Genomic DNA, 17,007 nt, shown 5'->3' with positions numbered 1-17,007 from the left:
AAAGTGGTCATACCTCTGACATCCCTGCCAGCTGTTTCTTAAGGCTCCAGATTTCCCACATCCTTGTTTTCCCATTTCCTTTGGTATAGTTGTGTGAGGGGGTGTGAGGGAGTGTCTCATTTCCATAATGGTTAGTGATGTTGGGCGTCTTTTCATCTGCTTAAGACCATTCATGTATCATATCTACAGAAAGTTCTACTAAAATCCTTTACCAATTTTGACATTCAGTTATTTGTCTTTTTAGAAGAGTTCTATTTTATGTTATAAATATAAGTCCCTTATCAGATATGTAATTTGCAAATATTTTTTTCCCATTTTTTGTTGGTTGCCTCTTTCTTTTCTTGATAGTGTCCTTGATATTGTAGTTTTTTAGTATAAAACAAGTTCCTTGGCAGTAACCTCAAATCATTTAGTCCTGATATTAGATGTTAGAAACTTTAGAATCTTTAAGATATTCAGGATCCTTGTATGTGATGGCATAAATCATTATTATTGAACTCTCTTCATCACCTCTGCTATTTCTTTCTGTTTTTTTCCCACAAAGGCCTGTGATATGCCTTCCATAGATGCATCCAGTAAATGGAGAAGTAAACTGGAACCAAAGCCATACACTCTTGTCATCTACACGTTTCTCACACAAGATACATTTCTTAAGAGGCTTCTTATAAGGATTTTCCTTTAGAGTGAGATGTTTATATTGTGAATAAGCTCCTCTCCATGCCCTTTGTGAGTTCAGTGTGTCAACCTCTCCCTCCCAAGAACACTGCAAACAGTAAGCATAGCTGCCATGGCTCCCATTCTTCCTGTCAGATATTTTAATTTGGTTGAAGTCTAACATATCTATTTTTTCTTGGTTGCTTGTGCTTTCAGTGTTGTATCTAAAAGTGTTTTGCCTAACTCTGAGATAACAAAGATATACTTTGATATTTTCTTTTAAGAGATTTGTAGTTTTAGTGTTTAGACTTCAGTTTATTTTGAGTTAGTTTTTGTACATGGTATGAAGCATGAGTTCAATTTTATTCTTTCTCATGGGGACACCTAGTGTTTCAATACTATTTGTTGAAAAGATTATTCTTTCCTCATTGAATTGTATGGGTATTGGGATCCTTGAAAATTGGTTTATGTGAGGTTTTATTTCTGGACACTTAATTCTGTTACATTCTATTCATCCTTATGCTATTACAGATAATATTGACTAGCATAAACTTGTGCTAAGTTCTGAAAGTGGGAAGTGTGACTCTTATAACCTTGTTATTCTTTTTCAAGATTGTTTTGGCTATTTTATATTCCTTGTATTTCCATACGAATTTTAAAATTGCCTTGACGGTTTCTATCTTCTAAGACTTATTGATACTTGTTTTGTGGCCTCAGAAATGGTTTGTCCTTGAGAACATTTTATATGCCTTTGAGAAGAATGTGCCTTTTGTTGTTGTTAGGTGTAATATTCTACAGATATCTGCTCCATCTGGTTTGTTTACAATGTCATTTGAGTCTAATATTTCCCTGTTGCCTTCCTGATTCTTTGTATTAGACATTTTAAAAAGTGGAGTATTGACACCTACAACTGTTACTTCTTAAGAGTCTGGTTTCCCCTTCAATTCTGTCAGGTTTTACTTTGTGTATTTGGGGATCTGTTGTTAGAGTACATATGTTTATAATTATATCTTCATGATGGGTTGGCTCTTTCATCATTTTACAATATCCTTCTGGTAACAGTTTTTGTTAGTCTCCCTGTCTCTATGAAGTAGCTCCTTCTATAGCCTCCATCGCTTTGTTCTTGTTCTTTAAGTCAGGAATGGGACATGCCTGCCTGGTGAGCAATCAGTGTGGCTGGTATTCTCCCTTATAGTCCTTAATCATTTTTAGTTTCCCACATATCCTTCACTCAGTCTTATGCTTGTTTCTATTATTTCCCACATTTGTTTTATTATATTATTTCCCTTTATCTTTTCCTATTTTTGAACCATTTGAGAGCAACTTATACATACCCTTCCTCTTTACTTCCAAATATGTGATGTGTATTTTATTCAAGAATATTCACTTACATAACCTCACACCATATTTAAATGTTATCAATTGCCCTGTAATGAACTTGTCAGCACATTTTTCCTGGAGCTATTCAGTTTTCATGTCTCCTCCATTTTTTTTTTTGCTAACTTGGACCAGTTCCTCAGTCTTCTGTTGTCTTTCATGACATGGACCTTTTTGAAGGTATAGGCTAATGTTTTTGTTGACTCTCTCTCGTTACACTGTCTTCTCAAAACAATGTTGCCAGTGAAAAATTTTGGAGGTAGAGAACTGAACAAGAGTGGCTTTAATTCAGCATCTTCCATTCTTGCTATTCAAAAGCCAGAAAGATGAGCAATCTGTTTCTGCACATCCAATCCCCTTGCTCCCCAGGGTCCGTTCAAGCTCAGAACCCCTGAGATGCCCTTCTACAGCTACTTTTTGGGATTATTGCTCTTTCCAGTTAGGCATGAGCTAGGAAAGAGATCTCTATCTGGTTGGAGCTCTCCAGGCCAACCTCTCTCCTCAAATCCCATGGCTGAGGTTGTGCATTGCCTTTTTTAGCCACACTTAACAGCTGTCAACTGCAACCGCAGTCGCATCAAACTGAGAATACGGATGTCCACAGTTAACCTCCAGCCGTCACTGTAGAACATGACAGTATCAGAAGAGATTTAGAGCGCAGTGTACTCACTTTTATGAAGAAGTGGAGGCCTTGGGAGATGAATGGCTGGTGAAGGCTCCAGCACATATTGAATTAATATTCTGATTTATTATTTAAACTTGAAAAGATCCAGTACCACTAAGGAAACCACAGTTGAGCCATGGCAAGAATACAATGGTAAAAGCCTGGGTAGGGGAGAGACATGGTTGGTGTCTCCAGGACTAACATGCTGTGATTCTGCCAGTTCACAGCAGGTGGGTGATCTTTCTGGGGTGGCATCAGATGGGTCTCTAGGGGGTTAAAAAAGAGAGACTGCAGTTCATTATCTAAAAGCATCTTAACTGTTGGCACATTAAATTAAGGGGGCCAGCAGAAAGGTTATTCCCAGTTAACAGCCTTGAGTGTGAAGGGTTAGGGACATTTAATTCAGAGAAAGACTCCAGCTATATAAACTTAGAGATTTATTGCTCAGACAGAGATGAGGGCTATGCAATCTATGACCATGTCCTCCACCCCATCTGCTTTTGATCATCCTTGCAGAGCTAGTTCTTTATGTCAAGAGTTCTCAGCCCCAAGCTGTGTAGGAGAGTGGGGGATGCGGAGACAGAGAACAGAGAGGGGGAAGGGCTCAGAGTTCAGAGGTCAGAAGGTTAACACTCATAGACCACTCTATCAATATCTGCCCAAGGGATTTTTCTGATTGCACATTTACCAGCATAATGTGTGAGTTGAAAACGATGATGTGTCTCAATGTCTGTGAAATAGGTCTGTGTATTAAATAAAGCAGAGCATTGCTTTATGATCACAGATAATAGTTTTGTGTGCCTCACCTATAGCCTTACTGGACTACCAGCTTCTAGAACCTGTTCATGGTCTGTGAGCTCTTTTTTCATCCCTTTACTGATTGGGTGTGTACATTTTGTCCTGTCTTATAATGTAATTGACTTGGTTTACATTGGCAATTCCTCTCAACATTCCTTTACTTCATATAGATTTGTGCCTTTTTTTTTTTTTTTTTTACTTCTGAACTGGTTAAAACCTCTGTCTGGTTCCCTCATCATATGAGTTAAATGAAATCTTTAACATGTGTTCATTTTTATATCTGCAGGATAGGATGGTTTTACCTCTTTCTGAACATTATCATTTAATACCAGGTTCTTCCAGAGCCTGATTGCTTGTGGAAAAGGCTTAGCTACTCTTTTTTTCCTTGTCTTTTGGAGACTGGGTGCCTAGATCAGTTCTCTGGAGAATTTTAAACTAGCGCTTTTAAACATCAGTCATTGAAAATAAAACACAGCTGGCATCTTTGTAAGGATGCTCTTTTCTGAATTGTTGGGTTAATTCACTGGAACCCACAGGGCTGTGCCCTACGGTACCTAGCTGTCTTACCAATTTTGCCTCATAGAAGTTCTGTGCTAGTAGAGGAAGAAGAAAAGTCGGGAAAGAGAAAATAGAGATGGTGCTTTTATATGCTTTGCCTGAGTACTGGCATTTCTGAGCAGGAAGGGCTTAAGGTCACACATAATGGTGTACCCAGCTCTGAAACACACCTCTTCCTGGTCCACCCTGATTTTCAGAAGCTGGAAAGTTCTGTGGGAGTTCCTCACAATACCACCCCCCATCCTGACCCCCAACTGTGCAATGTAATGACTGTATTTCTAATGGCCTACAAAGAAGAGGGTGGTCTGTAGGTTGACTCCTCCTGCCTTGCATGGCCCACCTCCTGGGCTACACCTAGAGCAGGTAGAAACAGAGCTTCTGGGCAGGGCCCAGATGGTCCCTTTGTTCTTAGCTGTTTTTCTCATGAACTGGAGGCAATATGGTGTTGAGTAACCAATCTCTCCTCCACAAGGTGAGAGGGGCACAGATGATCTTGGAGGTGTCTTTCTACTCTGGCATGGTGAGTATCCAAGGTTGTGCCTCCTGCTCTGTTGAAGTAGGAAGCAACTGGCTAATCACCATGGCTGTCTTTGGAATTGTCCTGTTTTGGGGGTGGTTATTTACAAAGATAGCAAGGCACTTCTCAGCTCTGTGTAAATATACAGGATTTCCTTGGCTTCAATTCAGTGTTTGTCTGGTACAGTCCTTGGAATTCCTGCTCACTTAGGGTGATTGTCAATTTCAGATCATTTGATTATATTTCTGTTGGTTAAAAGCCTTCTTCATGGAATGTTAGATATTGATAAAGAAATTTTGGTCAAACTAAGGACATATTCAAAGCTTCACTAGTTTGTTAAAAATTCTTAAAACTTATTTCTTCTTCAAATTTTTTATAACTTACAAAATACTTGTGATAGTCATGAATTGTTAGAAATATTAACAGGAAAAGTTAACTTTACACTCAATTTCTTGTTGGTTTTGTCCTAAAATAGAATTCAAGCAAAATAAAAGGCTAAACAGAAATTTCCATCCATCTGTGAAATATCCACTCCTCAAACAGTGGACACCATGACAACTAAGAGTGGCAATCCCATGCCTTTAGGTACAACTTTTTATTCTTGAATTATTTTACATATGTTACTTTGTTGAGTTTTAAAACAACTGTAGCAGCTGTTTCCACTTTTAGAAGATCCTCCAAGAGGTTAAGTGGCTCAGTCAGGGTCCCACACCTGTCATTGAGCATCAGCACTAAAATGGGCTCCTGACCCCTAACCCCCATCTCTGAAGAAGGCATCATCTTACTTCCATTAGTCAGGAATGAAGCTCTCTTTAATCATGAAACTCTCTTATGAAAGATATTAAAGTAAAAGTGTATAATTTCTAAAAAAAAACAAGAACAAGATGTAGATGATTTGTGATTACTTGGATACATTTGAGAAAAGTCAAGAAAAAATATATAATTACTTTCACTTTTTTATTATTATTTGGATCAACTTCCATTTTAGAAAAGGCAAGAACAAAATATATAATTAATATTTACATTTTTATTATTATTTGGATCAACTTCCATTTTTAGAAAAAACAAGAACAAAATATATAATTAATATTTACATTTTTTTACAATGGAAAATATTTACATCATAGAGAATTAGAGAATAAGTACAAAATAACAATATAAAACTCTAGGACAATACAGACAGCAAGGGCCACAATTTCAGCAAGGAATTTTCTGGTTATCTTTTTTTTTTTTTTTCCTAAGTTGAAGTGCATGTAGCTAATAATTGTCTAACTGTTTTGCTAATTTAGCCAGTTACTGTTTCATCTTTTGGTTAGTGTGATTAGTAATTGATCTTCCCACATCACTCTGTTGGGGTTACCTTTGATCTTTAGGTCACCCCTAGAGATGTGGTAGGAGTCATGGCCCCCATGGGTTTCCAGGGGTAGGACTTCTTATTAAAAGAATGGTTGTGTTCATTTGCTAAAGTCCTCCACATCTGGCCAGTTGCAAAGTTACAATTCAAGAAACAGGCTAAGTTTTTCCATTCAGAATATTTGAGTTGTAATGAATTTCCAGCCCTGCACATTCTAGAACTGAGGCCAGAAAGGCTACTACTTGGTACACCAATGACAGAACTGGGATTAGAATCTGAGCCTCTGTCTCCATATGCAGAACCCTTACCCTGTTGTCAAACTGGCTGGCTGGGTTTATCAGGTCAAAGAGGAAGGTCTGTTCTGAATGGAGTCCACACTGCCCACCTTTGTAACTGCTGCCTCATTGATGAGCAGAGCCTGCAAATAGTCCTAGAGTTCCAAGCTGAAACCTACCGAGATGTGAAAAAGTGGGAAGCAAGATGTTTCAAATAGGTTGCACATTAGCTGGGGGGCACAATATCCCCCAACTCCCACAACACTTGAGGAGCATATGTGAAGCCCTAGTGGTTAGTGGGAATTTAGGATGACCTTTGGCCACTTGGGGTCTTTTTCCTGCTAGTCACAATTAGCCTGGAAGTTGTTGAAAGGAGAAAAGATATTATTGGAAAGGGATATAGCTATATTTGACCTGGTAAATTTAGGCATTGGCAAATTGAATCACTGGCAATTATACATCAAAGTCAAAAATAGAAAGGAGAGAAAAATCCAGCAAAGAAACAAGTTTTGTTGAAATAGCACCTGGTAATGGGAAGAAAACCATGTAGGTAACATTTGAAAGGACCAGTCTTGTAAGGTCAATATTTATCAAAAAGTTTACTGCTTGAGCAAAGCACTTTTCTATGTCTACTTACATAAGCTTTCAGAATATCCAAGGTGGTTTAAAAAATAAATTGAATGCACCAGAAAAATATCCAAAATTAAGAATGATAATAGAATCATAGTGATAATGATGAAAATAAAAAAGAAATAGACTTAAAACACCAAGATATGTTAAAAGGTTATATCTATGAAATTAGCAGCAGTACACCATACAAAAAATGGGTGTGAAGATTTAAATATTTGTGAAATAATCTGAAGGCTGTGAGAAGCAAGATAAACTCTACTCCATCACCAAGTTTATTGTGGAAATAAAAAAATGTATATGAATATCATACACCAAATGCACCAAATAGCAAGAAAAAAGTTCAGACGAGATCGGGCGCGTTCAGGGTGGTATGGCCGTAGACAAGAAAAAAGTTCAAATGAAAGAATCAAGGGATCAAATGCCTAGAATCCAATTACTTTAGTAAGTAGGCTGGTAGGACCAGCCTGTTCCTGTGGAAGTTTGCAGTGTGTGTTAGGCAGAAAGAAGTGTTAGAAACAAAGGAAGGGACACCTTGCTTGTGGTGTTGTGTTCTTGGTAATATGGTATTTTGATGAAGTCCCTGAAACATGACATGGGCTCTATAGTCTTTTTTATATGGAAATCTCTCCAACATATGGAATAATTGAAGTTCTTTTTAGAGGGCTAGCCAAAGAGACTTCAGTTGAAGTCTAGTGATACAGATGACTAGCTCTTGGCTGTTGGAGAAAATCTGTGGTCTGAAACACAGGGATTTCCCCCAGAAGGGTCCCTTTGTCAGTAAAGAGAGGCTGAGTTTAAGATGAGGGCTGTGGGAGACCCACAAAGGTCATTGTGGTTTGGGTTCCCATCTGGAGAATGGCTGGTGCAGTGGTCTGAGGTCATAGGACTCCCTGGAAGACTTCTTCCTTTCGCAGGCAGTGGCCTCGTATGTATGGGTTAAGAGCTTTGAGCACTGACATTCAACCCCAGGAGCCCCTGGAGAGCCCTCAGCCAGACACTTGGGGAGAGTCACCCATGCAAGTGGCTCTTTCAGAATAAAAAGCAAATGGAGAAACCTCCCTTCCCAATGGGGACATCTTTGGTTTATAAATAAGTTAATGTTTGGACAGGGAACTGGAGGCTGTGCCCCAAAACAGACACAGCTATCCCTCCGAGTTTCTGTGCCTGGTAACAGCAGGTTTCCTGGTCAAGTAGTATTGGCACATGTGGCTTGGTGCTGCCTCTACCCCTGCTGGGCTAGAGCTCATGAGACCTGCTTTAACATGGTCCATGCCCACTCATATTTCCAGAGCCATCAGGCTATCTCACCTGCATCCTAGACCACACACAGAACCCTAATGGCGGTGGTGACAGTGATCCTGCAGACCCTTGACTGCTGGGGGTCTTTTATGGGGATCTGGATGACCATGAAACTGACTTGCTTATTTTTGGATAAGCCATAAACCTTCTATATTCTGCCACAAATACCAAATACTGTGTTTTTCCGGGTGTCTCCTTACTTATTAAGGATCTAATCCAGGTTTCATGTACCAAAGGGAAGCAAGGTGGGTTCCCCAATAAAATAGTAAGAACACACCTTGAAGTGTTTTACTGGTTTTTTCCAGCACAGGAACTGTAGCTCTTCACTGTTCACTGCACCCTTCCATCCAGTTTTGGTGGAAGAGGGGTGGAAATCATGTCAGGCCTGAGCTGGAACACCTTTTTACGTTAGAAAAAAATATCCTTACATGGTAAAAACAATAAAACCCCAATGGACAAAAGGAAAAGTATTCTTGACTTACTGAAATCAACATAAAAGTTTCTGATTTATAGAATCACAAATATGACATCCAGTCTCCCACTTTTGTTTTAACATATTTGTTGCCTTCCTCTACATCTACCGAGATGTAGCATATCACAGGTTTGCTGAGATTTACTGAGCTTTACAACTATAGGCAACCTTAGATGCTTTGCATATAACTATAGGCCAAAAAATGAAGAAAAAGCACAGCATTTCTCCACTCATAGTACCTAATTGCAATGTTTATCAGATTTTGATAGAAACTAAAAGTCAAACTAGAAAACTGTGTATTTTTCCCTCTAATGGGGACCATAAAAAAATATATCTGTTAAAGAATCAATTCAAATGAAAGGCACCAGGAGTGTTGGGTAGGAAAACAAAGCTATCAGACAAGTAGACAGGATTGCAGATTTTTTCTCTCCCTAAGGAAACCCTGTAGAGGTGAGCTATAAAGAGGCTCAGTGGACTGAATTGGAAGAAGCATCAGGTAGGGGTAGGAGGATAGGGAAGGAGAAAAAAAGATATGGGGGTGTGGACAGGGGAGGAAGCCAAGTGGTCTAGAGGTAACAACTGAAAAAATAAAGAAAAAAGAGAATAAAGGTGGACGCAAGAGAAGGTGAGAAACCACCAAGGGGTACTGGAGGGAAGGGGGCAGAGCCAAGCATAGCAATGGAAAGAGGATGGTAGGAACTGAGGGCTGGGAGCCATCTTTCTGGAGGGGCTTTGGGAAGCATTTGGTGAGGTGCCAAAAAGCAGCAAGAAGGCAGGAAAGAAGAGGGAAACCTTCCTTGTTCCCCCACTGTCTGCTCAACACTGTTGAGAAGCAAGCAGAAGCCAGCTGCACACAGAGCTCTGCGTGGATGTAACAATGGCACTCTGTGGAGACAGTGACTGGCTGGTCAGCCCAGGAAAGGTCCTGGGAGTTGACATATGAACTCTTTTGGATAAAGGCACTATGGGTGCATGGGGTTCTGCAGGGGGCAGCTGTGCAGGTGAGTAGGAAGCTGTAGGTGAGGAGGTAGTGGTGCCCCATGCCAGGGTGCTTAAAACTAGGTGGCCTCACAGGAGACACTTTTGATGTAAAGGATAGTTCAGGGGAGACAAGTTTGTAAAAGGAGACATCTTGCTATAACATCAGAGCAGAAATCACAGAAAAACCTCAACCATCAGTAAACTATATGCAAGTTAATGTTTTCTTCTTCCATAGAAATGACCTGCTGCCTGAAGTACAGAGAGGTCCTTCCCCAAAATAATCCCCCCCCCACCTTAAAAAACCAACTAGAGCTTTCATTATCTGAGAGTTACTTTCAAACTTTTTCTCCCTACGGCCTGACCTACAGAGCCAGAGAAGCTGTTGACCTTCATGGTGCTATTCTGAAAATTAGGTTCTGTCCAATTTTGAGCAAAGTACATTAAACCTTAAACCTTTGATTAACTGGACAGAAGTTCCCTGCAAGACATGAAGGCATAGAACTTTGTCTACTGAAACACTGAGTCATGATTTTTAAGCTTAAGCCATTAGGTTGATTGCATGGGGCATCTGCCCAAGTGTCTAAGAGGGCACAGGTAGGCAGTAGAAAGAAGAGGGAGGCTGCTGGGGAGAGGGAAGCAGCACTGGTGTCCATAGAACAACCAGGCTGGAGCCAGGAACCCAGGTAACTGGAATTTTAAAGCAAGAAGGTTTTGTTTGTTTGTTTTAAAAGTTGCTTACTTTTTCTCTTTTAGGGAGAAGAAAAGAACCCAGTGAACATTTATGGAATTTAGTTTTCGAAAGCCATTTCTTGCTGGATGCCAGTGGCTCCAGTAGTTGTCTGTAATTGTAGCTGAAATCAGGAGGATCATGATTTGAGGCCAGCCTGGGCAAACAGTTCATGAGACCTCATCTATAAAGCAACCAGAGCAAAATGGGTTGGAGGTATGGCTCAAGTGGTAGGGTACCTGCTTTGCAGATGTGAAGCTCCAAGTTCAAACCCGAGTTCCACCAAAAAAAAAAAAAAGCAAAAATCCCACTTCTTAGGGGTCAGTCTGTCCTTGTTGTCCTGCTCTAAGCTGGCCACCATTTCTCCATCCCCATCATTCAGCATCCATATGTTTTGTCAATTTGGCCTTCTGCATGGGTATGATGAGTGACTGTTTGAACTAAGTTCAGAAATGAACCACTTCTCAAGCAGTTCCGGTGAATTGAGGTTTGTCTATAAAAAGGAAGAGTTTTTTTCTAAACATGAACATTAGCAACCACAAAGCCTTTGTAAAGCTCTTTGCATGTCCCAAGTGCTTCCACAGAGGTAGCCCCTTGTCACCTGTGGTGATTGGTGGCCCCTGTCCCAATCACATGGAAGACATGAGGGCTCAGAGTGTGGGAGGCACTTGGCCAAGGTGACCCGGCTAGCAAGCCACAGCCAGGACAAGCACCAGACTTCTTCACTCCCAGCCTGCGGCAATGCAGGGGAGAGGTTCAGGTACATTTATTTTGGCAGACTTCTCAATAAAACACTTTGTCTTTGGAATGAATGAAGTGCGAGAAAAATGGCTCTTCACAAGTGTTTTCCCTGCATTTCTTACAGGAAGCCATGGGACTAGCCGTTTCCTCTCTAAAAAGGTGGCCAAGATGGTTTGTCTTCTTTGTTGCTGGTTCCAAGCAGGTGGTGGGCTGGCAGGTGATGGAGACCATCTGACCACTTACTCACAGGATCCTGTAATCATTCAAAGCCCATTCCCTGTGCATCATTTTATCTAAGATGCTGCCTATGTCTTCTGTCCCCTGAGAGGGCAGAAGGGTTGGACAGCAGGTTAACATGGCTGTGAAAAATCCTACAGTACCCACTGAGCCCCATGTACTGTCTAAATCCACTAGCCATGACTTTTGACATGTCCAGTTACATATATGTGCCTTTGACCCTAAAGGGGTCAAGGATGGAGCCACGAGATTTGTCTGCAGCCCAAGACATGTGACTCTCAGTCATGTGAAGAGGCCACTGTTCCTACTGGGCAGTGAGCCTCAGAGGGAGAAGGGATGAAGATGAGGGTGGTGTTCTGCCAAGCTTTGTGGGTCAGACATTAGGAAGGAGAGGCCCTAAACTTGTTCTAGTGCATTTTCTTTGGCATTCTTAGGACTGAAGGAAGATGTTAATGGATTTAAAGCCAGAATGCTGGAATTTAAGTCAAATCACTGGCTCTCAGTGACCCAGCCTGTCCATTTTGGGATAGCCTTGGGAGAAATCCCTTTAGGATGTCAGTTTATTCCATAAGACCTCTCTTCCCTTTGAGCACCCCTGCCCTTCCAGAGGCCTTCCTCTGGCCTGCTCTCCCTGCTCAGGTGCAGGAGACAGCTCTTCTTTGTTTTCTGCTGTCATCTCCCTGCCTAGGTGAGGGGAGGTGAGAACAGGGATGTTCACTTTTGCTCTCCACACAATGTCCACCTGGTTCCTAGAAACCTGAGGCCATCAGTAATGCTTGCAGCTCTAAGAAAGGAGAGGTGTTGAGGGCTAGAGGCTGACTTCGGGCTGTTGTTAGCGTGACCTCCCTTTCTGATTTGCCATTAACAATGCTATCCTTTTCTTAAAAGTGTCCTGGGTTGGACAAAAGGGTATGGTTACCCTGCTCCATGAAGTAGTTTAGGCATGATGACAGAAGAAGGAGGAAGGTGATCCATCGCCTTCATTGTTTTTGCTAAAGGAATGGGGCTTGTTCCAGACCTTCTTGAAACTATGCTGATGCTGCCTTGCTGCATCAGTGTTGGCTCAGTAGTGGCTAGGGCATCCCAGGGCACCAGATGAGATGTGTGAGGTTCTTCTGTTGGCCCAGGGGGCCAACATTGTCACCCAGCCTTGCTTGTGGGCTTCTTTCTCCTATTGCGTCTCTGTCTCTTTCTTTCTGAGACGAGTGCTTCCTGCTCTTCCTGCTTGGTACATGTGTCAATTTATGACATTTGAAAGACCCCAGGAAGGGAAAGGGTTAATGGTAGCTGCACCAAAGGATGTCAAAGGAACTGTTGAAAAGGAGCTGGGAAAGGTGACAGGTCTCTGGCCACAGCCACTTGGGGAGGCTTCCCAAGGTCAAGGCAGGATGCTACTGACAGCCTCTCCTGCAGAAATGTTCCTTAAAGAACTGCAGTTCTTCAGAGAAAGAGGAGTCCAAGAGCCCTTGAAATTGTGGCCATGGCAGAGAGTCTGGCTGTGGACAATGACAGCAGTCTCCATGCCCGAGAGCTGGAGGGGAGCAGTTGTGGACCAGGGCTCATTTAGCTGAGCTCTCACCTGTGGAGAGGGAAGATCCTGGCTGTCCTGTGGTCCCAGTCTGATCAGCCCCTCAAACCAGTCCCTTGGGAAGAGTTCAGCCGGGGACCCTCTGTCCAGGGGCAGTTCCTCCATCTTTGTCCTCTTCCAAGGCAAGGCACTTTTGCCAAGGCTCTGGACTGGTTGACTTCACTTCTTGGCAACTAACCAAGGACTCTGGCCCTTGAGGAGGTATAGAGAAGAAGGTGTTTGAGAAGGAGGCTTGATGGGCACATTTTGTGGGCATCTCCCAAGGCCATAGATCTCCCAGCCCAGCTTTTACCTGGCTAGACTCCTAGCCCCTTGCAGTTGTTACCTGACCTCTACTACCTCTCTTCCACTGCAGTCTCCTCTTAATTTGAGAAGTGAGCGGGGCCCAGGCTCATGCTCAGTGGAAGATTCTATCACAGAAAGGAGTCTGAGCCAAGGAAAGGACTGCCTACAGTTAGTCACCAGCTCCTTTTGGTCTGCTTTGCACCCCCTTCCTAACTTGGGCCTCTTCTCCTGGTCTTGTTGGCCACCACAGCGTCCTCTGTCTTTAGGACCCCTGAGCCCTGGCTGGCTGGCTGAGGCCCTCACTGAGCGTTGAACACACATGTCTTGCATTGCTGGATATCGTTACCTTCTAGAGGGCAGGACAGTATCTTACAGTCCACAGTGACTCTTTTCGCTCCCTTCCCTACTGCCTAGAAGGAAGCACAAAGTGTGCACACAGAAGGTGCTTAATAAAGCTGGTTGACGATTCTGCAGGCCATAGGTGTGGATGAGCCCCATCATGGGAGATGCTGAGTAAGGTCCCTGGAAATCTGTAAATATATGAAAGTTCAGCTTCACCTTCTAGTGTGGAAGCCTCTTCCCCAACTAATGTAAGGTGGAGGAAGAAAAGAACTCTGAGTTCCAGGTTGTTTGAAGGAGGGAAAGACTCATCCAACTGCGAATCAGAAGTGCCTTCCTAGGTTGCAGTATCTAGCAGGGCCTTGAAAGGAGGGTAGAAGGCTGATGGGGAAGATCAATGTAGATCAGTGTTCCAGAGAAGGGCCCAGCATGGAGATGCATGTAGAGGGGAGAGTGAAGGGTGAGACTAGGGACAGCGAACACACCCCCTGGAAGGAAGATGGAGCCTTGGGGAAGGAGGCTGAAGGCCTTGGTCCTGCTCAGTCCTGCCTCCTTCCACAGGCCCTTGGCTGTGTCTTGGGGACAGGGATTTTCTAGAACCAGTGGGTCACTGTGTGTGGTCTTCTGCCCAAACACCTGAGGTAGTGCTCCCTTCCCTGAAGCACTTCTGGAAGATTCCAGAGTGGTGTGGCCCTGGAAGATTCTGCTCCTTTGAGAAGTGTGGGCTCCTTCCTTACACCCCTATTCTCTCTCTATCATTGTGAGGCTCCTCTTCTCTGCATCATGCCCTTCTCTTCTTTTAAATGATATAATCTCTGATGCTCAATGTCTCAAGTTGCCTGAAAATATGTCAAAGTCCAGGGTTGGGGAGAGGCCAGGCTGATTGGAATGTGTGGGATGTGCATGGGATGGACATGGGGATGATGACAACACTTACTGTGCCAGCCAGTGTACCTAACCTTTGGGGGGCCTCAGGGAGTCCCTGCATGCCAGGTGGTTACAGCTGTGTTGCTCCCTGACATGCTCTCAGGCTGGAGCGCAAGCCACAACCTTGTCTGCCATTCTTGTTCTGGGGAAGCCCACCCAGTTCACCTTCACTCCCACAAGGTGCAGGTCCACTCGTGTTGTTATCCAGGGTTATAGCACACACATGCAGCACCATTTTGCAATGCCAACTCCATGCATGATGTGCCCTCAGCCAAATGACTCTGGGAGGAGGGAGAAAGAATGTCCCAGCACCCAGAGTCCCCCCAAGGAGCTCATCTGTTGGTGGAGTTGGAGGGTTTCAGGGTATCAGAGCTAGCGAGGTCCATAGAGGTCATCTGACTCTAGCTTCCTCCTTTGACACTTGCAGAAACTGAGGCCTGGAGTTGCTCAATGCCAGAGAGCTAGTTAACAGTACAATCTAGAGACCCAGAAGCCAACTCTCTGGACTATTCCTGATGGACTGGCCCTGAACGTCCCACCACATCGCATTGAGTGGGGAAAGGAGGTGAGTGCAGGGTGGGGTGGAGATGTGCCATGTAGGCCCATGTGACCACAGCTGCATAAATTGCCAGCTTTGGGGACAGTACTTGTATGAGCCTAGATGAGCCTGCCACACTGTCACCCATGGGGCACTGGTTCAGTCTTTGTTAAGCTGTTTGTCATGTCTCCAGGTAGACAATGCTGGGCAACGTGTGTCCTCCTGTGGCAGAGCACAGAGCAGCATGTTGACCCTGGGGTGGGAGAGTGGCCCATGTGAGGCAAAGGCTTCAAGACCCAGTGCCCAGTTTACAAGGAATTTTTCCTACAAGGTTGGGTATGTCTGGCTCCTTGAGCAGGCACTTCTCACCAGGAGGTGCTGCAAGGCCCCAAGAAAGGAATGAACATCTGTAATCTCTGTGAGCCTTCTGGGCCCCCAGCCCTGGACTGCCTTTCCCTGAAGGCTGCTGCTGTGTACCAGTCCCGGCTGCTGATTATTCTGCCTCCCCTGAGTCCCAGTCCATTGGGCATTAGGACCAATGCCTAGCTATGCTGCAAACCTCTTGACCACTTGTCTTCCTATTTCTAATCTCTGTGTACCACACCGGACAAAGAGTTAAGATTCAAGTGGAGAAGCCCGGGGGGCAGGCAGGCACGGTGGGGGTGGCTGGATCCTGGGTGCAGCTTGCTGCCCTGTGACAGATGGGGTGGGGTCCTGGCTGAGGGGTATGGGGGCACCAGTCACATGGGGAGACATTGCGCTTATACACATGGCTAAGTCTTAGTGGAATGCAACTTGCTGGGTGGGTGGTGGAGGCACCACAGCCAGGCTGATGGTGACTTGAAGTGAAGTGTGGAGTCCCACTTAGTGATGGCAGGAACCTTCCCCTGCCAAGGCAGGGGTTTCCTGCCTCTGCTGTCTCCTCCATCCTTACCTCTCCTTGAGTCTGACTTTTAATATTTTCACACATCTTTCTGTTTTCTTGCATCTATTCTTGTAGGTGACCTGGAATCGTCAGAGGTGTTGGCTGAGTTTGGGATGGAAGAGGAGAGTTTTCTGGTTGCTCATAGCCACCAGGAAATTCAGCTAGAGTGGACACTCAGTCTCTGGGGGTCCTGCCAGTGTGTCACTCTATTCTGACATCATCACTGAGGTGTGATTGCTCCAACCAGAGCCTGGAAGGTAATCAGGCAGTGGATTCAAGAGAACTGGGTTGCACTCTGATTTCTCGGGTCCCCACAACTACTGGTAGAAAGATGGCAATGATCCTGTCTGGTTCATTGTAATATATTCATGTCCTTCCTTCTGAATCTAAAAGCAGTGAGGATTAAAATATTTTCAAGCCCCATAAAAGTTATGGGTCCAACCTCTGTGGCCACTGAGTCTGATGGGGAATTTGCCTTGGGTAGGGTCATGGGAGCCTGGCTCGGGGTGAGATGTGAGTGCCATTCATGTCCACAGGGGTCAACTCTTCTCACTTTTCAAATGAGGAAGCCAAGACCCAGAGGAAGAAGTGTTGTGATTTTCAGAATAATCAAGTGGACCTTGTGTGTGAGGATGGTGGCACAGCTCTTGGATCTGGGCAGTGTATGGTCCTATCAGTGTAAGAGTTCCTGAGTGTGAGGTCACCCCACACCCTGCAAGGCTCTCACCACTGTGATGCTAGCTAATTTAGAGTTTGTGCACGGACAGGGCCAAGCTTTGTGCTGACTATGATGTAAACAAGATGGGGGTGTTTAACTCTTTCCTTCCTGCCTGCCTTCCTTCCTTCCTTCCTTTTGGTGGTACTGGGGTTTTGAACTCAGAGCTTTGCACTTTCTAGGCAGGTACTCCCGACATAAGCCACACCTCCGGCCCTATTTGCTTTAGTTATTTCTCAGATAAGGTCACATGTTTTTGCCCAGGTTGGCCTTGGACTGCGACCCTCCTACATATGCGTCCCATGTAGCTAGGATTACAGTTGTGCACCACCACACCTGCTTGTTATTTGAGGTAAGGGTTCGCTAACTTTTTTTTTAACCTAGACTGGCCTTGAACTACAGTTGT

General features: G+C 43.9%; 1 long non-coding RNA gene and 1 pseudogene across 4 annotated transcripts in view; one reads left to right on the top strand and one right to left on the bottom strand.

Annotated features, from left to right (window-relative positions):
- Positions 1–409: 409 nt before the first annotated feature.
- LOC109685002 (small ribosomal subunit protein bS18m pseudogene) lies at positions 410–789 on the bottom strand (annotated as a pseudogene).
- A 4,042-nt stretch (positions 790–4,831) lies between these two features.
- LOC141424809 (uncharacterized) overlaps positions 4,832–17,007 on the top strand; it is a 42,921-nt gene continuing 30,745 nt past the window's right edge. The window contains exons 1-6 of one of the 4 annotated variants that reach the window (XR_012449736.1): positions 4,834–5,153; positions 10,333–11,066; positions 11,172–11,264; positions 14,851–14,988; positions 15,962–16,143; positions 16,423–17,003. This is a non-coding gene — a long non-coding RNA (uncharacterized lncRNA). Of the gene's footprint in view, positions 5,154–10,332; positions 11,067–11,171; positions 11,303–14,850; positions 14,989–15,961; positions 16,144–16,422; positions 17,004–17,007 lie in introns of those variants that run through there. The other 3 variants (XR_012449737.1, XR_012449734.1, XR_012449735.1) reach the window with 3 other exon arrangements.

This window comes from Castor canadensis, chromosome 7, assembly GCF_047511655.1.
Source record: "Castor canadensis chromosome 7, mCasCan1.hap1v2, whole genome shotgun sequence".
NCBI lineage: Eukaryota > Metazoa > Chordata > Mammalia > Rodentia > Castoridae > Castor > Castor canadensis.
This window is presented reverse-complemented; position numbering and strand designations above follow the sequence as displayed.